The sequence below is a fragment of the Rhinolophus sinicus genome, linkage group LG03 (genome assembly GCF_036562045.2).
Source record: "Rhinolophus sinicus isolate RSC01 linkage group LG03, ASM3656204v1, whole genome shotgun sequence".
NCBI lineage: Eukaryota > Metazoa > Chordata > Mammalia > Chiroptera > Rhinolophidae > Rhinolophus > Rhinolophus sinicus.
The window spans coordinates 108,329,088-108,354,417 of NC_133753.1; the positions used below are offsets into that span (position 1 = coordinate 108,329,088).

Sequence of the window (25,330 nt, forward strand, 5' to 3'; positions counted from 1 at the left end):
CAGGCTGCAAAGAAGCTCACCACTCATCACTCAGCTAGGGCTGTACCCTGCTCGTTGATCACTAAACTACAGACATCGGATTCTTCAGCAAAGGCCCCTCCCCAGCCGTCCATCGCTTACGGTGCTCACACAATTCAAAACAGCACAACAGGCCTAGTTTTATTCCTGATGATGCCTAGCGAGGGAACCAGAACTAAATGCCTCGAGATTACCTTGAAACCACTCAATTTATGAAAATAAGAGTGAAGATTACAATCCACCCATTTCCGGATATTTACCAAACTTAATACATAAACTACCAGGATTTCATTTTAAGTTTCTGCATATACGTGGGTCCCTCCCTCCCATCTCCTTTCTGAGATGTATATAACTTGCAAACATAAAAGTAACGCAAACACTACTCAAAGTCAAAAATGACAAACTACCAAAATGCTCCGCGGGCCAAATCCAAATAATCCAAGGCTCAACTCCATACGTGGGAAGTCCAGCCATTTCGAGGGCGGGCAGGGAGCCCTTGCTCCCGGGATGAGGGTGGACAAACCCCGGTGACGGGAGATCAGGCCAAGGCCACCAGAGCAGGCCAAACCCAGGCTAATGTGGGGCGACCCCCACCAGAAGCGAAGGCGGGGGCTGCAGCCCCGAGGAGGTGAAGAAACCCGGCCGGAGAGCCGCCGGGACGAGCGCGCACCCCTCGCTCCCCCGCAGTCACCCCGCGTGGCTCACACCCCGGCCCGCCCGCCCCGGCCCGCCCGCCCCGGCTCACCCGCCCTGGCGGGCAGCGGCGCACCCGGGGCCCAGCCCGGCCCGCTGCTCGGCGGACGCCCGGGGCCGCTCCGAGCTCACTCGCGGCGGCGAGCAGCGGGCCCGGGGCCGCTCGGCACCATCCTCCCCGCCGCGCCGGGAGCAGAGTCCGGCTCCGCGGGGCCCGCGCGAGGACCAGAGGCCAGCCCGGCTCACGCCGCCGAGACACGGGACAGTCTGAGTCCAGCAGCCGTGGTTTCCGGGTAGGATAAAAACGCCACCGCCAGCTATGCCGTGACCTCCGACACCTGGCGTCCGACGGCGGCGCAGCCGGGACAAGATTCCTCAGGCGGCGGAGACGTTGCTGGTTGATTGGGTCACGTGGAATTGGATGTGAGTACGTGAGCTGTGCGCATACGTGTGGCGTGTGCGCGTGTGTGGGGATGTATTGTGAGACTGGGACAGAATGAGTGTGCGTGCGTGGGACACGGATGTGGGTCTGTGTGTGGATCTCTGCAAGTGTTTGTGTGTGGTACATGACGGGTGGGAGTCTAGGTGTGTGCATGCCTGTCTGTGTTTTTGTGCCTGTCTTAATCACTGCAGATGACAACACTTTGTGAAATAATCTGGCATTGTCCAGTAAGCTTGAAGATAAACATTCTCTCTGGGGACTATATTACCCTGGAGAACCACTTGCACATCTGCACAGGTAGAGCCAATGTTTATAGCAACACTATTTGTGAACAGGAAGAACTGAGTGGGAAAAAACGCTCATATATACCGTAGTCAAATGTAAAAATAGACTTTAGTATATTCATATGTAATCAAATAGAAAAGAGCAGTGAAAATTATTGAAAACCACTGACGCAACAATGGGGATCAACCTCAGGACAATGTGCTGGGGAAGCAAATCGCAAAATGATACATTGCAGCATAATCTCATATATAAAATTCCAAAACATGCTAACATTTTTAGAGATACACAAAAAACGGATAAAGAACTCTAACAAGAAGTATGAGAAAAAAATACACAAACTTCATGTTAACTGTTAAAAGGATGGAATTGGGGAGGAACCACAGGGTACTTAAATGTCATGTAAATGTTCTTTATCTTAAAAAGGGTGATGGGTACACAGTTACTAAATTATTGCTTATATTTTATACATAACTTACAAATAATTTTTAATCTGAATAGTTAATAAAAATGAAAAATATACTATGGTTCACCATTGAACTAGGAAGTTGTTGAGTGTGCAGAGATGGCCTATCATATAAAAACGGCAGTAAAAGTTGCTAAGTATCTAAAATAGGTCAAATCTAGGAGATGTTGATGTGAGTCATTCATGAGTCATAAAGGAGAATGATGGTAGACCCCAAAGATAAATCTTTTGACAAAGATAACAATAGCTTTCAGCTGATTTTCAAAAGAAGCGGCTTAATTTCCAGTAGAAAGTAATTAAACTGAAAATAAAACTGTCATCAAGATCATACTCAAAACGTTAAAGTTGTTAAAAAAATTCAAATTATAAGTGGAAGCTTTGACAAGCATGCCAATGCAAATAGTGAACAATTGCCAGTACCCAATGGAAATTTAAATGCATATTTACAGTTTGGTGAATATGGATTAAGTTTGTGATGGTTTGTGATGATTAAGAGCAACATGTGAGTCATTCTGTCAGGATAAATATATGATGTCATAAGTTAAAAATAAGTTTTGTCAATTCTGTGCTTCAGAGTCCAAACAGAAAAATAATTTTTGACTCCAGTATTTTCATACACACTGTAATTTTTTCAGAAAATCTGTTATTGAATCAATGAATGTCTTACACTCAATGAAATATTAGAATCAATAAATACTTATCAGGACTTCCAGTCAAGATGGTGGAGTAAACTATATACTTGCCTCCTCCCATGACCACATCAAAATTACAACTGAACTACAAAACAGTCATCACTGAGAATAGCCTGATGTCTAGCTGAACCAAAGTCCTTAAACTAAGGATATAAAGAAGAAGCCACGTGGAGACTGGTAGGAGGAGCAGAGACATGAAATGGGCGAGTCCCACACCCATGGTGTGGTGATTAAGAATCAGTTGGGGGGGAGGGGTGTATATTTCAGCTGCGGAGGTCTCTCCTGAGGAGCAAGTGGTCCCAGGCCCAAGCAGACTCTCCAACTCTAGGAGCATCAGTGTGAGGAATTATAAGAATTTTAATTTCATAATTTGTGGCCCAATAGTTGGATTTTTTACAGCTTGAGCTCCAAAGCTGCTTGCAGAGCATAACCTTGCCCTTTGGGGCTCTGGAACTGCCTGCAGAGCCAGCAGTACCCCTGTGCCGATCGTACTGTTTGATAAATTGTACTCCTTGCATTGTTGTATTATGATTTTGTGATCAAAGACAGCCTTTTTGTTTTATAGGCCTGTGCTGAAAGTAGGACTTGATAAATAAGTAATCATATGTTACCCATTGTACTCACCTCACAACCCCTTACTTGATCACTGAGTCAGCCAACAATTGAAAGTCCATTTGACCCACCAATCAGAAAACAAATGATGTACTTTTATGGTCTTGTTTCCCCTAGCAACCCATCTCTTTGATCAACAGCTCCTTGCAACTTTTGCCTTTATAAACCATGCCCAATCCCCTCCATTTTGCAACATACTCTTGGTTCATGATGAGGGCTACATTTCCAGGTTTGCAAATCATTGTCTGAATAAACTTTTCAAATTTCTTTTTTTTTTAAAGTATCTCTAGACTTTTTAAAAATAAGTGCTAGAAAGAGGAGTGCCCATAATATCTGGCTGTGAAAACCAGCCAAGATTGCATTGGAGTGAGTTGGAGGGCTGCTCCAATTCCCAGGCATTCTTGAGGGGACTATGCATGTACTCACTCACTCATAAATTCACTCACTGAGCTTTAGTTCAGGGGCAGCAACTTGAAAATCACCAGGGATAAACAGGGAGAACCTAAATTGACTAACTTCAGGGTGACAGCTGGAGGGGCAGGGGTAGAGGAAACTCTCTCCAGGGATGGAAGCATAGTCAGCTGTCATTGCACCTTTGTTGGGTGCTTCTCTTACCCAGCTGGAAGGCACAGGCAAGTGCCAAATCTGAGTTCTCCATTAACTTGGCTAACACCATTAGCCCTGCCTTGGTAAGTCCTTGAGACCCCACCCCACCCAACTCGCCCCCGCAGCCTAAGCCCACTCCAGCTACTCCTCCACCAAGTGGTCTGCCTCAGCTCATGCTGTAGATTTTCCCAAAATCTCTCAAAGATACACAAACCCCAAACAAGCAGTGTCTGGCCTCGGCATGCTTTGTAGCTCTTGCTAAGCAGCCCTGAAGCCCGGCATAACTGCTGATCAGTTTCAACTTGCACTGTAACTCCCATCAGGTGGCCCCAAGTCTGAAATAGGTGGCAGCTAGTCTTGACCTGGAATGTGGCTTCAACTAAGCAGCCACAAGTCCAGTACAAGTGGCAGTTGGCCTCAACTCAAATCATGGTGCCCAGCAAAGGGTCCCAAACCTAGCACAAGCAGCAGCTGGCCTCAGTTGGCAGCATAGCCCAAAACCTCCAAGCCCAGCAAATGCAGCAACCAACAGCAGATCACTTTGTAGCTCCTACCAAATTTCCCAAGCCCAACACAAGTGTTGCCTGACCTTAGCCTGCACCAGAGCCCCTCCCAAGAGGCTCCAGACCCAACATACCCAGTGGCCGGCTTCAGACCATAAAAGAACACCACCCAACTAGCTCCACAAAGGATATACCCATAGGGCAGAATGGGCATGCACCAGAGCCCCACTAAAGCAATCTCTGCTCTGTGGGGCCAGCCTCCACACAACAGCCCACTCACTATAGTCACAGCCAGCCCTCACAACCAGTCAGCCTTAGGGTCGACACCACCCACTGACGTGCCAACAGCAATCATTGCACCTTTGTTGGGTGCTTCTCTTACCCAGCTGGAAGGCGCAGGCAAGTGCCAAATCTGAGTTCTCCATGGCCTTCAACTACAACAGGAGGGCACATACAACCAACTCAGGGAACACCCCTGGAGCACCCAGCTCAGGTGATTAGGGAGACTGTACTACTAAGCCCCATAGGACACCTTCTACAAAAGGCCACTCAGTCAAAACCAGGAGACATAGCTGATCTACCTAATACATAGAAACAAACACAGGGAATCAGCCAAAATGAGGAAACAAAGAAATATGTTCCAAATGAAAGAACAGGACAAAACAGCAGGAAAGAACTACAAAATGCAGAAAAGCAATCTACCTGGTGCAGAGTTCAAAACACTGGTTATAAGGATGCTCAAAGAACTTAAGAGAATAGATGAACCCAGTGAGAACTTCAAAAGAACCAGTCAGAAATGAAGACTACAATACCTGAAATAAAGAATACATTAGAGGGAATCAACATTAGATTAGATGAAGCAACAATCAAATCAGTGATCTGGAATACAAGGTGGCAGAAAACACCCAATCAGAACAGCAAAAAGAAAAATTAAAAATGAGGAGAGCTTAAGAGACCTCTGAACAACATTAAACGTACCAACATTCACACCATAGGGGTACCAGAAGAAGAGAGAGAGCAAGGAATTGAAACCCTATTTGAAGAAATAATGACGGAAAACTTCTTCATCCTGGTGAAGGAAATAGACATACAAGTCCAGGAAGGCAGAGAGTCCCAAACAAGATGAAACCAAAGAGGCCCATATCAAGACACATCATAAGTAAAATGCCAAAGGTTAAAGAGAAAATCTTAAAAGCAGCAAGAGAAAAGCAGTTAGTTACCTACAAGGGAGCTCCCATAAGACCATTAGCTGATTTCTCAACAGAAATTTTGCAGGCCACAAGGGAAGATATATTCAAAGTAATGAAAAGCAAGGGCATACAACCAAGATTACTCTACCTAGCAAAGCTATCATTTAGAATTAAAGGAGAGGTAAAGAGTTTCCCAGACAAGAAAAGGCAAAAGATGTTCATCACCACTACACCAGTATTACAAGAAATGTTGAAGGGACTACTTTAAGAAGAAAAGATCAAAAACATGAATAAGAAAATATAGGAAAGAAAAAATGCTCACTGACAAAGGAAAACACTTTTTAAAAGCAGTGGACCAACCAACTATAAAGCTAGTACAAAGGTTAAGAGGCAAAAGCAGGAAAATCATGTGTAATTACAACAATAAATTAAGGGATACACACAAACACACACACACACACACACACACACACACACAAAATGAACAATGACAAAAACATAAATGTTGTGAGGTTGAATAAAAAATGTAGTGATTTTAGAATGTGTTCAAAGTTAAGCGACGATCAACTTAAGATAGACTGCTATAAACATAGCTTGATATATAGGAAGCACATGTTAACCACACAGCAAAAATCTGCCGGAGATATACAAGAAATAAAGAGAAAGGAATCCAAATGCAACACTTTAGAAAGTCATCAACATACAAGAGAAGAGAGTAAGAGGATAAGAAAGGAACAGAGAAGTGTAAAATCAATCAGAAAACAATTAACAAAATGGCAATAACTATATACCTATCAATAATTACTCTAAATGTAAATAAACTAAAAGCTTCAATCAAAAGACATAGGGTGGCTGAATGGATAAAAAATACAAGACTTGTAAATACGCTGCCTACAAGAGACCCACTTCAGATCAAAAGACACACAGACTGAAAGTGAAAGGATGGAAGAAGATATTTCATGTAAATGGAAATGAAAAAAGGGCTGGCGTAGCAATACTTATATCAGACAAAATAGACTTTTAAACAATGGCTGTAACAAGAGACAAAGAAGGGCATTTCATGATGATAAAGGGATCAATCCAGCAAGAGGATGTAACTCTTGTAAACATCTGTGCACCCAATGTAAAATTCTGTGTCCATCAATAGACTAATGAATAAAGAAGAAGTATATATGTACAATGGAATATTACTCAGTCATTAAAAAGAATGAAAGCCATTTGTAACAACATTGATGGACCTAGAAGGTAATTATACTAAGTGAAATAAGTCAGGCAGAGAAAGACAAATACGATATGATTTCACTTATATGTGGAATCTAAAAGCAAAATAAATGAACAAATGCAACAGAAACAAACTCGTAGATGCAAAAAACAAATTAATGGTTGCCAGGTGGGAGGTGGGTTGGAGGGAAGGGTGAAAAAAAGTGAAAGGGACTAAGCAATACAAATGGCAGTTATAAAAATAGTCACAGGGATGTAAAAAACAGCATAAGGATTATAGTCAATAATATTGTAATAACTGTGTATGGTGTCAAATGGGCACTAGACTTACTGGGTGAACACTTCATAAGGTATATAAAGCATGAACACTTTGTAAGGCCTAATCACTATGTTGTACATTTGAACTTAGTGTAATATTATATGTCAACTGTAATGGAAAAATAACTTTTTAAAAAAGAGAAATAAATAAACCCTTGTTGAATAAGTGAAAGAACAATAAGCATTTCTTAAAGGAAGAAATATGAATTCTAATAAACATAAGATGTCATTAGTAATGATGAGGGACACTGAGGCTAAGCAGATAGTTTGCTGGGAAGGGAGGGTTAAGTGGCACTTGGAAGAATACTGGGAGGCGCTGGTTGGATGTGGGATTTGGGGTCTAGTCCTGGCTCTGCTGCTCACTGTATCCCCTTGAGCAAGTCACAAACACTCTGAACTCCATGTTCTTCATTCCTAAGGTGGGGATGATACTACCAGTATATTCAAGTTGGTCAAAATCCTCCAGACACTCTGTAAACTATAAAGCACCATCCAAAGATAATTTGTCTGCAGTGAGGGTCCTACCTGTGGTAGGCCAGAACTAATCTGAGCTATTTCCTTTAAATTCCTGCAGATTATTGACCCAGGTCAAGCATGACACATACTGATTACTTGCAACCCATGCTTTGTAACCCATGGGTTCAAGGAGTTTCAGAATAGTTGTCGTGTGGGAGACTCTGCTCGCTGCGCCATTTGTCGTGCGGGAGACCCTGCTCGCTGCGCCATTTGTCGTGCGCGGAGGCCTTCTCGCCGCGCCATCTTTCAGGCGGGGTGGCCTGCGGGGTCTCTGCTCCCGCTCCCCACACAAGAACGCAGGATATGGTGAGGCCGAAAAGGAACACCCACGGAGCCATAGGTAGGGGAGCCATACCACCACGGTCTCACTGGAGGCTGGGCCCACCGGACGCCGACCTGCTGTCCGCCTTTCCGCCAACCGACCGACCGACGACTCTTCTCCACTCTCTCGACTCTGTTCCTCTCCCTCTGCTCTCCTCTTCCGCTCTCTTCGGCCCTCCTCTGCCCGGCTCTGCTCGGCTCCTCGGCAATCCTCGTCATAGCCGCAGCAGTTATACCAGCGGCCAATCGGCTAACCGGCCACAGCCGACAGCCAATCAGCCACAGCCGACGGCCATCCACCACCCGAGCCAGCACTCCTCCACGTGAGGCCGAGAGCCTGTAAACTACTTTCTGGGGCTCTGTCCCCACACTCCACCCCTACAGGGTCTCGCCTCACAACCTACGTGACAAGCATCTTCCACGAGGGTCCCTGTGCCGTATTAGCCTACTGACACCTATGGACGAAAAGAAACGGTAGTCTTAGGAAACAACAATGGCAAATCCCTTCCATCTGGGAGGATACATGCTAGCTTTTTGTCCTGGGAAAGGAGGGTCGCTGCCACTGGCACCTTTCGCAGTTTGTGGTACCAGACCTTTATGGCAGTACTTGGGGTCCCTTGCATAGTTTCAACATGTAACAGAACAGGGGACCCCATAATCGGCCATAGTGAGAGCACATAGTTTCCTCGCAAAATCATCCCGGTATCGGGACCTCTGTATACTACAGTCACTTGTGGTGGCCACTCAGCCACCACCCCTGGCGTCACTTGCAAATCATGAGTCAAACCGGCCCCTCATGGGGCTATCAGACCCAGCCACCGACAGTGAGGGCTTTTGACCTGCCAGGGCCAAGTCCATTGCTGCCGTTCCCCTGCTTTCAAGCATGTGGGTGCTGGCAGCAAAATGTTCCCATTTCTGCCGTAGCCTGGCTTTAACAGAGTCTCCCATTAAATCATGAATTGAAGGCACTGCAGCATGCAAGGGTGGCGTCACCTTATTTAACTCCCTATAGTCCACAGTCATTCGCCTGGTCCCATCTGGCTTCTTGACAGGCCATACTGGGGAGTTAAAGGGACTGTGCGTTGGCCTCACAATATGTGCCTTTTCCAATTCCAATATTGTACGACCAATCTCCTCCTGTCCTCCTGGCAGGCAGTACTGTCGCACTGTAACCACGCGCCAGGGCTGTGGCAACACTTGAGGAGGGTGGTGAGCATGCCCGCGTGTCACCGCTTTCACCACCCGGATCCGGAGACGGAACTCTCCTACCGACATCTGTAAGCTGAGGCCATGTAGCACGTCCACCCCTAGAATATACTCCGGAACGGGGGAGACATAAACCTTGTAGGTACGAGGAGGAAGCCTTCCTATACCCAGTGGTAAGGAAACGGCTTTCACAGTCACAGTTTTTCCCCCATAGCCATCAATGCAGACTGCTGGTCCGGGGAACAGTTCTGGGTTCCCATAAACGAGACTGCAGTCGGCGCCAGTGTCAACTAGAGCCAAAACCCTCTGTACATTCGAAGGGGACCAATGTATGGACAGTTCCACGTGGGGCCTCCGGTCCCTGCTCGTCCCCTCTGACCGGGTACCTTGGCCCGACCCCTAATCAAGCTGAAAGGAGTCGGCCTCAAGCGGCTGCATGAAGTCCTGGAGGGACACAGGTCGCGCTTTCCCAGACTCCTCCTTTATGTTTCTCCGGAATTGTTGTTCTGGACGCAACTGTTTCCAAAGTTCCAGCAGGAGTGCATTGGGTTGTCGGTCTATTTTCTTCCTATCGACCCCTGCTGCCATGAGATCACGCCACATCTGTGCGCGTGTTACTCTCTGAGGCCCGCGACCTCGCCCCTTTACCTTTGGTTTGGGCTTCCAGGTTTCAACTGTGCGGACCTCCTGTCTTAACTTCCTTCTCCTCCGGCTTTCAACATCCCCTAGGGTGGCCATGGCAGTTGTAACTTCATGGATCCGCCGCCCTACATACGGTGTAACAATAGCAACCAAGGATCCAAAAGCACTCGCAGGTGCAGTATCCAAAACCAGATCTCTCATGCTGGCAGTAAGAAGCTCGTCATCTGGACCCTGCCTGTTGAGGTTAAAAATAGCATGTCTCATACCCATTTCACGGATTATTTGCATAAGTTCTGTATATGACTGCCATTGACTCACAGTGTCTGGCAGCTCGCCAGCCTGTTCCCATACTGTGCGTACTGCAGCAGTGAGCCACGCCATTAGAGAATGGTTGCCCTGGTTGTTGGCCAACCTATGGCAGTGCTGTAACCTTTGTCTCAGGGACGCATGCACTGTCACGAAGGCTAGCTTTTCCATCTCGCCTGGGGAGCAGAGAATGCTGTCTGCTCCCTCATCCCATAAACGTAATAGCCAAGCCGAGACTGGCTCTCCAGGGCGCTGTCTGTACTGCCTCCCTAGTTCCTGCAACTCAGTGGGAGGGTATGGGGTGTAGGTTGTGAACTCAGTCACAGGTGGGTTGCCGGCAGCAATGCCCCCAGGGCCCAAAGGTTGTTCACGTTTTACCCTTTGCTTAAAGATTGGCCGGGCTTTGGGGTTGGGAGCTACATTGTCTCCACTCGCTTCCTCCGCCTCTGCCTCAGAGTCTCCACCTTGGGGCCCCTCTTCTAACAGGCGGACCAGGGCTTCCAGCGCTTCCAACCGGGACACCTGGTTCAGCACCCGGGGCCACTTCATTAAGCCCATTTTCCGTGTTGAGACTCAAGGCCTTGAGGAACATCCAGCCCACGCGGCCGGCTGTAGCCTTCTCCTCCTCCGGCAACCGCTCAGCCAGAGCCTACAGGGCCCTCTCCACACTGGCCGGAGAGCCATCCATGTCCTCCCACCCCTCCTTGGGGGTCCAACTCCTGAGAACAGTGGCCACTGAACACCATATACTGTGTGAGGGCCACACGTCCTCCTGCCCAGAGTCAGACGCCATTCCTACCTGGTCGGAATCTTGCTCACCGTGCCAGGTGTCTGAGTGGGTGGAGGCCTCGGTGTAAGATGTCCACCACCCTCGGAGCTTAAGGCCGCAGCAGATCACCAAAATGAAGGCAATGCCGTCCATGGCCAAGAGGGAGGTGTGCCATCTGGAGGCTCGAGTCTCCCAGGCAGATCGTGCATCCCGCTCCCGGCGTAGCTCCTCGTGGGCCTCCCGAAGCTGAACTTTTGTATGGATAAACTGCTCGACCATCCTTCGGTGAGTTTCGGCCGGTACCATACCCTGCTCGTTGCGCCATTTGTCGTGTGGGAGACCCTGCTCGCTGCGCCATTTGTCGTGCGGGAGACCCTGCTCGCCGCGCCATCTTTCAGGCGGGGCGGCCTGCAGGGTCTCTGCTCCCGCTCCCCACACAAGAACGCAGGATATGGTGAGGCCGAAAAGGAACACCCACGGAGCCATAGGTAGGGGAGCCATACCACCACGGTCTCACTGGAGGCTGGGCCCACCGGACGTGTGACCTGCCGTGCACTTTTCCGCCAACCGACCGACCGACGACTCTTCTCCACTCTCTCGACTCTGTTCCTCTCCCTCTGCTCTCCTCTTCCACTCTCTTCGGCCCTCCTCTGCCCGGCTCTGCTCGGCTCCTCGGCAATCCTCCGTAGCCGCAGCAGTTATACCAGCGGCCAATCGGCTAACCGGCCACAGCCGACGGCCAATCAGCCACAGCCGATGGCTATTCACCACCCGAGCCAGCACCCTTCCACGTGAGGCCGAGAGCCTGTAAACTACTTTCTGGGGCTCTGTCCCCACAGTAGTTTATGTCACTTAGCATTATTTCCTGATAATAGACTGATGATTTACACTAGGTCCTGATGAGTCCCGGAAAAGGCTCTGCTGGTTACATAGCAAGAATATGCGTGTATGACCAGAACAACAACAAAAAAAAGCACAGATTCCATTGGGGGCTCTGTGTCTGTCCCAGGGTGTTCCATGCACATGTTGATGGTTCCTCACCCAAGAAAGAAACTGGTTTTTTTGTTTTTTTGTTTTTTTTTTTTGAGTCTTAAAAAGAAAGATAATAGGACCTTGCTCCTGGCCTTTACAAACGTCTTGTTATGAAACAGCCTTTGGCTGTGATGCATACCCTTACTTCACTTTTTTTTTTTTTTTTTTTACTTTACTTACTTTTGTTATATTGTGTTTTTCTCTGTAATTAACTGTAGATTTGTTAGCATTGTCATTTGGGGTCCTGTGAGTCTTCTTTAACAACCAAACCCTGTTAAACCCTGCTTAATTGCCACCATCCATGCAGCTGGTGTCAGAAGTAGGCTTTACTGAAAGACCCCTGATTCATTCTTAACTCAAAACATGGCTAAGTCATTATTTCTAAAGTAAAAGCATGATTCTGATAAATAGGATGAACATGAACAAGCTCCTCTTGGTTTGAAGTAGCACAAACTTTGAAATAGATATTAATAATCAAACTTTCCAGTGAAATTTGGAAATAAGGGAATCTGGACCTCAGGAGCTGGAAAAATGGATAAGAAAGGAACTGCAAACTGCTATCAGATCAGCTAAAATCTCAGTTCTGTGGCTGCTGCTTTGAGCATTAGTGAAATGAAGGTAAGTTCAGGATTTCCTTCTGGTGAGCTGTGTCCTCTCTGGCAGGCACTGTAATTTTTAATGAATCAGTTAAGCCTGTGAGACCTATGACAACTAAAAACAAATTCAGGTAGGGTGAAAAGACAATGAAGGGGAAAACCCCACAGAAATAAGGGGCTATTCAGTGAGGGAACTGAATCACTGTGTATCATTACAGACATTACCCTGAGAAGATGACTCCTGAGAATTTTAGAACAAGGAGCAGTGTCTCTGCTTTAAACACTACTGACTAGACAGGGGATATTCGGGCCCATCTCTGGGGGGGATGGTTCATGAGGAAGCCCCTAGATTACTAGAACGGATTAAGAGAAGGATCCATCAAACATATCAAGGGAAAGGACCGTGCCCATTAATTTGGACCTAACTGCAGGAATTCCAAAGGAATTGGTGGAAATGATTGTCCCTCCCCACACCCAACCATGTCGGAGTTGACTGCTGGAAATGTTCTGTTGCCTGGTGGAGAGGATAGTTGTATTTCTCTGCACTTATCCAATCAGACCGTCAAGATGGACTAAAGGGGAGGCCCTTCTGTGTCTTGTGTTGCTACCAGCAATAAAGACGGACTAAGCCAGGGAAGACCCACAGGTCCTGCTTCAGAGGCAAAGGATTGGATTAAAATTAATGATATAAGGAAGCAGGTGAGATTGCTACTGAGGAAGAGGCTACCAATACATTGTTATTAAAGGGAAAATCCAACTGAATTTTCATGCTTTGTGAAAGCTTAGATCAAGAGAATAAATATGGTCTGTTAGCTTTGACTCATAAGGTCCCTGGGGCAAAGAACTATTTGCCAAAACCTCCTCTCTTTTGAATAGCCAATGCGTGAGCTCACCACTGTGGAACACAATTCGGCAGATTCTCACAAAGTTAAACATAGAATTACCATATGATCCAGCAATTCTACTCCTAGGTATACACCCAAAAGATTTAAAAGCAGGAAGTAAAACAGATGCTTGTACATCAATGCTCGTGGCGCTACTATTTGCAATAGCCAAAGAGTGGAAACAAACTAATGTCTACCAACAGATGAATAAACAAAATGGTATACACATACAGTGGAATGCAGTCTTTAAAAGGAATAACCTTGAGAATATTATGATAAATTAAACAAGCCACTCACAAAAGTGATACAGGCCAACGAGTAGCCCCCCCCTCCCTGAAAAACTTTTAAGTTTTCTTTCCTGTAGAAACTGTAAGTTTCCTCCTCAAGTTTCCTTTCCTCCAGTTTTTTAGCTCAGACCCCTGCTTTAGATAATTACCCTAAAACTTGTGATTCATACTTGTTGATTGGAATCATTGAAGCCTAATGTTCTCTCCTACCTGTTCTGGGTCTAACTCCTGGACAATTAACACCTGAATGACTGGTTCAATGGCCACAGGCTCTATAGCGCTAACAGATTTATTCATTAAAATCTATTTTTCCTCATTCAGGGGCCTTGGGGATACAGAGGATACCCCAGTAAGATTGCTAGTTGCAACGAAAGAAGACAACATGGTCTTCTAGGAGGATCTGGAGACCCCTTCTTCTCATCTAAGATCGGATAGGGCAAGAGTTTCATGAATCCCTCAATAGGTAGGGACAGCTCTACGCCCCTTCCCAGCAGGAAGCAGATACAGAAGAAAAGATCTCCTGTCCCTCAACTTCCCATGGAGATTTTATGGGGATCACGTCTCTCATGGGGGAGGGCAGGACAGGCAATTAGAGATAGGCTTTGGATCTCTGCATTACTGCCCAAAAGACCTCCCCTCTCTATCCAAAACTTCCCCTTTTCATTGTAAACAAATGGGTACAAGATGTTCAACTAGATCAAACCAGCCACTCACACCTGTGCAGTTTAAAAAGATGAGGTAGTAGCCTCTTGTCAATCAAGTGGTACCACACCTGGAAAGGAACAGCCCATTCTAGAGAAAAAAGGATAAAAACTCTAAGTCCTCACCAGTCAGACCCTTTCTGAGCCCCGGCCCTTGGCCCTTGGGCCTTTTGAGCCTCTTCTTACTCAGCCCGCTCCAAACCCTTTGGGGTGTCCTTTTTCTCCTAATAATGCTACCTTGGACCCTTGAGCCATTCCTACTGCTCGGGTCTGCTCCTATTTCTTTGGAGTGTACTATCTCTTCTAATAAACAGCTTTTTCATCACTTTATCTTGGTATCTCGTTCAATTCTTTGCTCGAGATGCCAAGAACCTGGACACTGTGCCGAGAAGGGCCCACTCTCTGGTAACAAAAGGACAAACATTGTATGATTTCACTTATATGAGGCAGCAAGAATAGGCAAATTAAGACAGAAAGTAGGGTTGACCTGGTGGCTTAGGCAGTTGGAGCTCCGTGCTCCTAACTCCAAAGGCTGCCGGTTCGATTCCCACATGGGCCAGTGGGCTCTCAACCACAAGGTTGCCGGTTCAACTCCTCGAGTCCCACAAGGGATGGTGGGCTCCACCCCCTGCAAGTAAGATTGAACTCAGCACCTGGAGCTGAGCTGCCTCCCGGATGGCTCAAACGTTGGTTGGAGCGCGTCCTCTCAACCACAAGGTTGCCGGTTCGACTCCTGCAAAGGATGGTGGGCTGCGCACCCTGCAACTAGCAATGGCAACTGGACCTGGAGCTGAGCTGCACCCTCCACAACTAAGACTGAAAGAACAACAACTTGAAGCTGAATGGCACCCTCCACAACTAAGATTGAAAGGACAACAACTTGACTTGGAAAAAAGTCCTGGAAATACACACTCTTCCCTAATAAAGTCCTGTTCCCCTTCCCCAATAAAATCTTTAAGGAAAAAAAAGACAGAAGTAGAATGGAGGTTACTAAGGGCTGGGGGAAGGGTGGGAAGAGGCATTATTGTTTGATGGTACTGAGTTTCGGTTTGGGATGATGAACTAATTCTAGACAAGACATGGATGGTGGTGAGGGTTGTACAACATTGTAAATGTACTTAATACTACTGAATTATACACTTAAAAATGATCAATTTTATGTTATGTATATTTTACTACAATAACAAAAAGAAGTCAGCTGACGACTTCTAAACTAATAAACTTCTGAGAGTGTTCTATGTCCTCACAATTGATGAACAGGTAGGAGGACTGACTGAGTGACCATAAGGAACAAAACGAATGTGGCTATGTGTTTGGGTTCACCTTGCACAGAATATGTCTAATACGAGGTATGATAAAAAAAAATACTGTGAATGTTTAAATTTTAAAAAATGTATTACAGTAAAAGACACATTGCCATTAATCCCCCTCAAAATACTCCCCCTCACTTCAAATACACGTATCCCATTATTCTCGCCACTTTCTGAAGCAGTTCTGGAAGTCCTCTTTCATGAGTGTCTTTAGTTGCGCTGTCGTGGCTGCCTCAATGTCCTGACTTTGGGGAAGAGCCAGAAGTCACATGGTGCCAGATCTGGTCAATAAGGTGGATGACAACACACCATAATGTTTTTATTTGACAGAAATTTCTGTACCACAAGTGATGTGGGACACAGAGCATTGTTATGATGGAGGATGAAATAAAGACAATCACAAACAAGGACTTCCAGAACTGCTTCAGAAAGTGGCAAGAATGATGGGAATGTGTTCTAAGAGACAGGGAGTATTTGGAGGGGGATTAATGGCCATGTGTCTTTTACTGTAATAATTCTTTTTAAAACATTCACCGTATCTTTTAATCACACTTTATATGTCTGTGTTGGGAAACAACCTGCAGGAACATTTACCTGGTTAAATTCAGAGTATATCAATTAATAACAACCTGAGTAAACATTATGTGGCCACTCTGTGAACCTAAAACTGTTCTTTTAAAAAAGCTTTTTTGTAATTGTGTGGGTATTAATAGTGATGATGAAGGTTTAATAAGGGTACCAAAATATAAAGGTAGAAGGTTATCCATTGCAGGTCCCGAATGTCATAATGTTATGTATAAAAATAACTTTTTTTTTTTTCTCTCTTGTGTGTGGAAAACCATAAGGAAGTAGATGCACAATTGGGGCACTTGAGTCACTGATAAAGTAAAAGAATGAGATATGTTTAGGTGGGCCAACATTCCTGAGAATGAAAAGCCAGAAATTCCACACGGATGGTTATGAGAAGCACCATGGCTACCCAAACCAAAGTCTGTTTAAGAGGGACTCAATTGGTCGTACCCTGGGGGACTTAACATTGTGGGGATCCGTATTTGTGTCCTAACTGTACTAAAGCAGTTAGTATTCAATGGTAACCGCATGTCTACAGATGAAACAGCAGTGACCCACTGGGAACATCAGAGCCCTACCTAGGTGAACAGGAGCTGGGCTAGGAGTGATGGGCAGGCGGAAATCACTTGTAATGAGGACAGGCATACTGATGAAAAAGACCTCCCTTCTCGTGCTTACAGGATTGCCTCAAAGGTGTCCTGTTCCAGAAAGAAAGACAAGGAGGTGTGAGCTGCCAGAATAGTCACAGCGTGCTGTCAGAGCAGACACTAAGAAAGCATGGCCACACCTACGATGAGAATAGCTGGCATGTCAGCACAGCAGGTTAGGTTTCTGGGCACCCATGTACAAGGACAAGGAATTCTCATGGCAGAAGCCCAGGATCTGCATTTGTGGGAGAGGGGTCTCAGTGTACAGGATTTTTACAGGGAAATGCAACAATAAAAGTGCTTTTAGCAGCACTTTGGTGCCATGACTTGGTGCTAATCGTTCTCTCCCTAAAGTGCAACTTGCAGGTATTGGGCAGTTCTAAGCAGGACTAGAGTGCTTCCCGTGGGGAACACCTGGGCCCTGGCGAGGGGTCCCTCTTACTGGGAACCAATATCTGTCCAACCATGTGACCTGAGAAAAGGAGTTTGACTATGTTCTCAACATATTTTGACTCTGGAATAACAGAGACAAGGCCTCTACCCTACACTCCTGTGAGAAATAATATGTGGTATATGAGAGAAGCTAGATTTTGTTAGGAGGGACAAAATGATCGTGGTAGATTAATTATGGTTTAATCAGCCAGCAGACGTACACTATAAAGTACAGATAATCTTTCTTGTTGGAGAATCACTTTGCAAGTTATAGAAATGTTTACTCACTGTGTAGTATACCTGAAAGTAATATAATAGTGTGTGTCAACTGTTATTGAATAATAAAAAAAAATTTTAAAACAACAAAAAAAGAAAAAAGTACAGATAGTTATTGATGAGGGAGGAAAAGAATTGTAAAGTATGCAAAAGTTTGTGCTGGTATTATTGGATGGATCAGCTCTCGGTTTAAATGAATACAAACCCCTCAAATGGCTGCAAACATTTGGAATTTTTGTGTATATCTGGATTGTCTGCATGAACACGGTCTCTGCTCCAAGGGGTTCTGTGCACGTGTAGGTGGTTCCTGATCCAAGAGAGGATAATAGGAGCTTGCACCTGACCTTTCCAGACCTTGTGGTAAGACAGCCTTTGGCTGTGGCACATTTCCTTACTTTAATGTTGTTGCTATCTTGTGCCCTTTTCCTGAAACAAACTATAGATTTGTAAGCATTACCATTTTTAGTCCTGTCACTTTGGGTCTTTAACAATTCAAACCTGTTTAACCACCACCGTTTTTGTGCATTAACACTCACTGAGTCTCCCGATGATGTGCACGGAGGACACACCACCAAGAGGTGGTGCAAAATGCTTAAATGATCAAACAAATCCAGAATGAGGGACATTCTGTAAAACATTTAGCCCACACTCTTAAAAGTATATCAATGTCATGAAAAACAAGAATTAATCCTTTCACAATGTATATGTTTATCGAATCATCATGATGTACACTTTAAATACCTTACAATTTTGTCAATCATACCTCAATAAAGCTTGGAGAAGGAAAGACAGAGAGAGAGAGAGAGAGAGAGAGAGAGAGAGAGAGGAAGCATATGGCAAAATATTAAGCGTTGAGTCAAGAAGGGCATAGGGTCTTTCACTATAGTATTCCAGCAATAGTTTTATAGATTTGACATTTTTCTAAATAAAAATGTAGGTGAAAAAATAACAACCATTGTAATACATTAGACCAGAGGTCAGCAAACTTTTATGTAAAAAATATTTTAGGCTTTAGGGGCCATATTGTCTCTTGCAGCTATTCATTTCTGCCATATACCATGAAAGCAATAAAAAAATGAATGAGAATGCTGTGCGCCAATAAAACTTTATTTACAAAAGCAGGTAGTGGGCCAGATTTGGCTGCAGGCCATATTTTCTGACCTCCGCTTTAGGCTGTGGGAAACTCAGAGTGATTCTGCTACATCCCATGGTCAATTGGAAATTCATGGCTGTTTAGGAATTGACAGAGTTTATTAAAAAGTGAATCAAATATTGTAGCTTGCAATGCTATAATTGTGGTCTTCTAATAACGGAGGACCTAACAGTCTCAGCCCACTTAAAAAATTCTCTCTTGTAAAAAAACAAAACAAAACAAAACAAAAAACCTCTCTTCTCTTTCATCTTTTCTGTAATTAAAACTCTTCAGATTTCATTACCTTCTGAAGCCCAAGGCCTAAAACTCCATTCTCCACTCTCTGAGATGTTGGGGAGATTTGGTGTAAAATGGTGCTTAGAAGTGGAACTGTGTGGGAATGTAAAATGGTGCAGCCCCTATGAAAACAGTGTGGCGGTTCCTCAAAAAAGTTAAAAATAGTCCTATCACTTGACCCAGCAATCCCACTTCTGGGTATTTATCCAAAAGAATAGAAATCAGATCCTGAAGAGAAATCTGCACTCCCCCGTTTATTGCAGTACCCTTCACAATGGCTAAGATGTAGGGATAATCTAAATGTCCATTGATAGATGAATGGATACAGAAAATGTGTAAGCATAAGCATACCATGGAATGCTGCTCAGCCTTACAAACTAAGGAAATACGGGACACATGGATGGACCTTAAGGATGTTATGCAAGTGAAATAAATAAGTCAGACACAGAAAAACAAGTACTGCATGGTTCCACTTACATGACGTATCTAAAACAGCTGAATTGATAAAATCAAAGATTGGAGTTGTGGTTACCAAGAGTTGGGAGGAATGGGAAATGGGGAGTTATTAATCAACAGGCACAAAGTTTCTGTTAAACCAATGAATAAGCTCTTGGAGACCTGCTGTACAACCCTGTACCTACAGTCAACAACAATGTATTGTATACTTACAATTTTGTTAAGAGGATAGATCTCATGTTAAGTGTTCTCATCGCAATCAAAAGTAAAGAAAATAAAGAGTGGGGGCTCCGAGTTTGAATCCTGACTCCCCACTTCACCTCTGTGATCTCGGGCAAGCAAGACACATCACTGCACCAGCTTTCTCTTTGTGCCTCAGATAGTATTAGTACCTACCTGCAGGGTTCCTGAGAGGATTAAATGTGTTGTTCCATGGGATGTACTTAACACAGTGTCTACCAGTACCATGCATTAAGCACTAATTCATGCTACCTGCTCTTATTATTCTTGCTATACTGGATTTGTTAGATATATAAAGCATTTTAAATGCTTGTTTAGCACAATAGCCAGTACAATAAAGGCTAAATACAGGTAAGATACTGTAATTATTCCACTGAACAGTTAAACGTGCATTTGGTGACTTGTCGCTTCCGTGGTATCTTACACTCAACTAAATCTCGAGCTACTTAACTTTTCACATTTTTACACCTTCCCATTTTTCCTGGATTGTAAATAAACTGAAGGCAAAGTCCAGGACCTGTGCCTTTTTGCAGTCCCTCCAGCACTCTTCTTTATATGTAGTCTGGGCTCAACATATATTTATGGCACAGAATCAATATGCTTTTACAGGAAGAACATTCAGCAGACCACCTACTCCTTCCCCCACTGATTGGTTCATCCAAACACAAAGACAGGGCTTTCAGAAGGAGCCCCTGTTATTTATAACGTGATAAGAGAACTCTCCACTTCAAATAGTGATCATGTCTGTCCACCCCTCTGACTTTTCAAATCAGGAGAAGATGACCAGATGCCTTCCACATCCCACCTGTTGACCACCTCATAACAGGTGCCATCAGAATTTCAGGTTAATTCTGACAACAGCCTCTCTTAGTGCTTAGGTTAGATTCCCCCATATTTAAGAATGCTTACCAATCTTCTGGCTGCCACTCCAAATCCAAGAAACTAGATGTCTTTCAGCTTCATTGACTTTTTATTAGGGGATCAAGCAATATTCCTCTGGCAGTGAAACATTCAGCTGGTATGTACTTCTGTAGAGGGAATTTAAACCAGACACCTACCCCTGCAGACAACTCATTATTCTTTTAAAGAAGGGCAGGCCTCAGAACCTCTGAATAGGGTGATTCTACCCCTACAGGTAACATTCTATATTGGCAAGCAAAGAGAGGTTGCCTGGGAAACTCTATTCAAATAGAGGCAACTGTGTCACTCTTTTTTTAATTTAGAAACTCTTTTGCTTATTTATTTTATTTTTTATTAAAGTATAGTTAGCATACAATATTATATTAGTTTCAGGTGTACAACATAGTAATTTGACATTTATATATCTTACTATGTGATCACCACACTGTAGAACCCATCTGTCACCGTGCAAAATTATCACACTATTATTGATGTTATTCTCTTCTCTTTTTTTACCCATTCCTTCACCTGTCTTCCCTCTGGCAACCATCAGTTTGTTCTTTGTTTCCATGAGTCTGTTTTTGTTTTGATTTGTTTCCTTTTTAAATTTCCACATATAAGTGAAATCATGCGATATTTGTCTTTCTCTAACTTATTTCACTTGGCTTAATACCCCCTAGGTCCATCCATGTTGTCACAAATGGCAGGATTTCATTCTTTTTATGGCTAAATAATATTCCATTGTGTGCGTGTGTGATATATATTATGTTTCCCTAAAAATAAGACCTAGCCAGACAATCAGCTCTAATGTGTCTTTTGGGGCAAAAATTATTATAAGACTCAGTCTTGTATTATATTATGTAAGACCCGGTCTTATATTAATTTTTGCTCCAAAAGACGCATTAGAGCTGATTGTCTGGCTAGGTCTTATTTTTGGGGAAACACGGGTGCACTTTCAAAACAAACTTCTCCCTTTAAGAGCTAATATTTATTATTACAATTCTGTGGTGTACAATGGATTGGAAAGCTTTTGTTTTTATACTGTTAGAATATTTTTGTCAATTTTCTAATTATAAAGCAAACAGAAACTTCGGAAAATTTAGAAAATATTAAAAAAGAAAATTAAAACCAACTGCAATCCCCAAATCCAATGGCAACTACTGATAATATTTTGCTGCATTTCACCCCTCCCCCTTTTTTTTCTAGCATTACATGGGATTTTAAAATAAATTTGGAACTATGCTTAACATTATTCTAGGACAGTGTTATACATAATTATCCTTTAATTTAAACATTCGCCTCTGCAACAGTTTAAACACTGAAAAATGTCAACCTTCGTAGTCGATATTTTTACATAAATTTTTTATTGTGTTGACAATTATCTTTTAGCATAACTTTCTAGAAATCAGATGACTGTGCCAAAAAGTAAAAAGGTTTTTTAAGGCTCTTGACACACAGTACTAATTTGCTTTCTGGAAATGTTATAATTGGTGCTTCCATCAATCAGGTACATTTCTCTGTACATTTATAGTCATAAAATGCTATCATAAATTTTCACCTTTGCCAATTTAACAAAAAAAAAGTCCTATTTGTTATGGGATCATTTTAGATTTCTTTAATTACTAATGAAGTTTAATATTTTTCCTCTGTTGTTGTCCATTTGTAATTTATATGGTGAATTGTTTATGTCTTTTATGCATTTTTAAATAATTGAAGTGTTTTATTTTTTATTTGAAAAAGTATTTTTAAATATTTTTCATATTTTATTAGTAATTTGTCTTCTTTCTTTCCAGGTCTATTTTGATATAATTGGTACTGTGTAAGTTTAAGGTGTACAACATGATAACTGGATACATTTATATATTGCAAAATGATTACCACAATGTTAGTTAACACATCCATGTCCTCATATAATTACCCTTTCTTTTTTTATGGGGAAACATTTATGATCTACTCTCTTAGCAACTTTTGAGTATAGAATACAGTATTGTTAACTATAGTCACCAGGCCGTACATGAGATCCTAGTAATTTATTCATCTATTACTGGAAATTTGTACTCTTTGACCAACATTTCTTCACTTCCCCCACCCCTCAGCCCTTGGCAACTGCCATTTTATTCTCTGTTTCTATGAGATAAGAGTTTTCAGATTCCACATATGAGAGAATATACAGTATTTGTTTTTCTCTGACATCTCACTTAGCAAAATACCCTTAAAGTCCATCCATGTTATCACTTATGTCAAGATTTTCTTCTTACTATGGATAAATAATATTCCATTTTATATATTATATATATTAGGTTGGTGCAAAAGTAATTGTGGTTTTTGCAATTATTTTCAACCTTTTAAACCACAATTATTTTTGCACCAACCTAATAACATGTAAATATATTTTGTATATATTATATATTTTATTATATGTAAAACATTTTCTATATTCAATTATCCATCAGTAGACATGTACCGTATTTTGCGTGTATAATGCACACTTTTTGCCCAGATTTGTGAGGGAAAAATAAGGATGTGCATTATACATGGATAGTACTAATTCTGTATCTATATAAATGTTTGTAATTCTTTTATTTAAAAGTGTAACTCTAGAAATCAATAACGATATCTATATGCAAAATAACACCGTGAAATATGATAATCAGTTTTGTTGAACTTATGATGAACTTGCAATGACGAAGAGTTCTTGGCCTTCTATGATGTGTAAATAAGGTAAATTTGTTACTGGTACATAAAATTTCTTGTACTTTGTATATGTTCTTGTGTTTTGTAATTATTTGTTACATAAAATTTCTTGTACCATAATATGTTAAAAAATAAATGTTAAAATTCTTTTATAATACAAAAAACAAGTACCTAAATGCAAACAAATAAGAACTTGAATTAAAATAAAAGATTTTTCCCCCTGAAAATTTGGGCCAAAAACATGGGTGCGCCTTATACACCAGCAAAATATGGTAGGTTGTTTCCATATCTTGGCTATTGTGAATAATGCTGCAGTGAACATGGGGGTGCAGATATCTCGGTATCTCTTCAAGATACTGATTTCATTTCCTTTGGCTAAATACCCAGAAGTGGGATTGCTGGATTATCATATGGTAGGTTTAATTTTTAATTTTTTTGAGGAAACTCCATACTATTTTCCACAGTGGCTGCACCAATTTACATTCCCATGAACAGCACACAAAAGTTCCTTTTTCTCTTCGTCCTCGCCAACAGTTATTATTCCTTGTCTTTTTTTGGTAATAGCCATTCGGACAGGTGTTATCTCACTGCTAGGTGATATCTCATTGAGATTTTGATTTGCATTTCCCTGGTGATTAATGATGTTGAGCATCTTTTCATGTATGAGCTGGCCATCTGTACGTCTTCTTTGGAAAAATGTCTATTCAGATTCTCTGTCCAGTTTTTTTTCAGATTGTTTTATGTTTAATTGAGTTGTATGAGTTCTATATTTTCAGTATTAACCTCTTATAAGATATTTATGGTTTGCAAATATTTTCTCCCATTCCGTGGGTTGCCTTTTCTTCTTGCTGATGGTTTCTTTCTCTGTACAGAAGTTTTTTTAGTTTGATGTAATCCCACTTGTTTGTTTTTGCTTTTGCCTTTGTTATCAAATCCAAAAAAATCATCATTAACACCAATGCATCATCTAAGTTTTCTTCTAGGAGTTTTATGGTTTCAGGTCTTATATTCCATCTTTAATCCATTTTGAGTTGATTTCTGTGTATGGTGTAAGATAGTGGTCTAGTTTCATTATTTTGCATGTCCAGTTTTCCCAACGCCAATTATTGAAGAGAGTGTTTCCCCATTGTATATTCTCAGCTCCTCTGTTGTATATTAATTGACCATATGTGTGTGGGCATATTTCTGGGCTCTCTATTTTGTTCCATTGACCTATGTGCCTGTTTTTATGACAATACAATACTGTTTTCATTCCTATAACTTTGCAATAAAGTTCAAAATCAGAAAATGTGATGCCTCCACTTTCTTCTTTATTTGTTTGTGTGTCCTTCTTACTCAAGATTGCTTTGACTATTTGTTGTCTTTTGTGGTTCCATACAAATTTTAAGAGTGTTGTATTTTTGTGGAAAATGCCATTGGAATTTTTGATAGGCATTGCATTGAATCTGTAAATTGCTTTGGGTAGTACGGACAGTTAAACAATATTAATTCTTCTGATCATTGAGTACAGAATATCTTTCCATTTATTTGTGTCTTCTTCAATTTCTTTTATCAATGTCTTAAAATTTCCAGTGTATAGGTCTGTCACCTCCTTGGTTAAATTTATTCTTAAGTATTTTATTGTTTTTGATGCTATTTTAAATAGGACTGATTTCTTAATTTCTCTTTCTAATAGTTCAGTATTAGAATGCAACTGATTTTTGTATATTTATATACTACAATGTTACTGAAGTCATTTATTACTAGTTATAACAGTTTTTCTTTGACTCGTTAGGGGTTTCTACATATAAACTAATGTCATCTGCAAATAGAGAGTACTTTACTTCTTATTTTCTGATTTGGATGCCTTTTATTTCTTCTTCTTGCCTAATTGCTCTGAAACTTCCAGTACTGTGTAGAATAGGAATGATAAGAGTGGGCACCCTGTCTTGTTTCTGATCTTAGAATAAAAGCTTTCAATATTTCACCATTTAGTACAATGTTAGCTGGGAGCTTGTCATAGAAGGCCTTCATTATGTTGAGTTATGTTGATTCTATACCAAATTGTTGAGAGTTTTTATTATGAAAGGATGT

At 42.4% G+C, this 25,330-nt stretch overlaps 1 protein-coding gene across 3 annotated transcripts in view; it reads right to left on the bottom strand.

Annotated features, from left to right (window-relative positions):
• The window catches only part of TMEM248 (transmembrane protein 248), a 29,010-nt gene extending 27,880 nt beyond the window's left edge, over positions 1-1,130 (bottom strand). The window contains exons 1-2 of one of the 3 annotated variants that reach the window (XM_074328480.1): positions 864-1,050; positions 764-786 (exon numbers count right to left, since the gene is read on the bottom strand). The gene's annotated coding sequence lies outside the window, so the exon portion shown is untranslated. Of the gene's footprint in view, positions 1-763 lie in introns of all 3 variants that reach the window. The other 2 variants (XM_074328481.1, XM_074328479.1) reach the window with 2 other exon arrangements.
• Between the last annotated feature and the right edge of the window lie 24,200 nt (positions 1,131-25,330).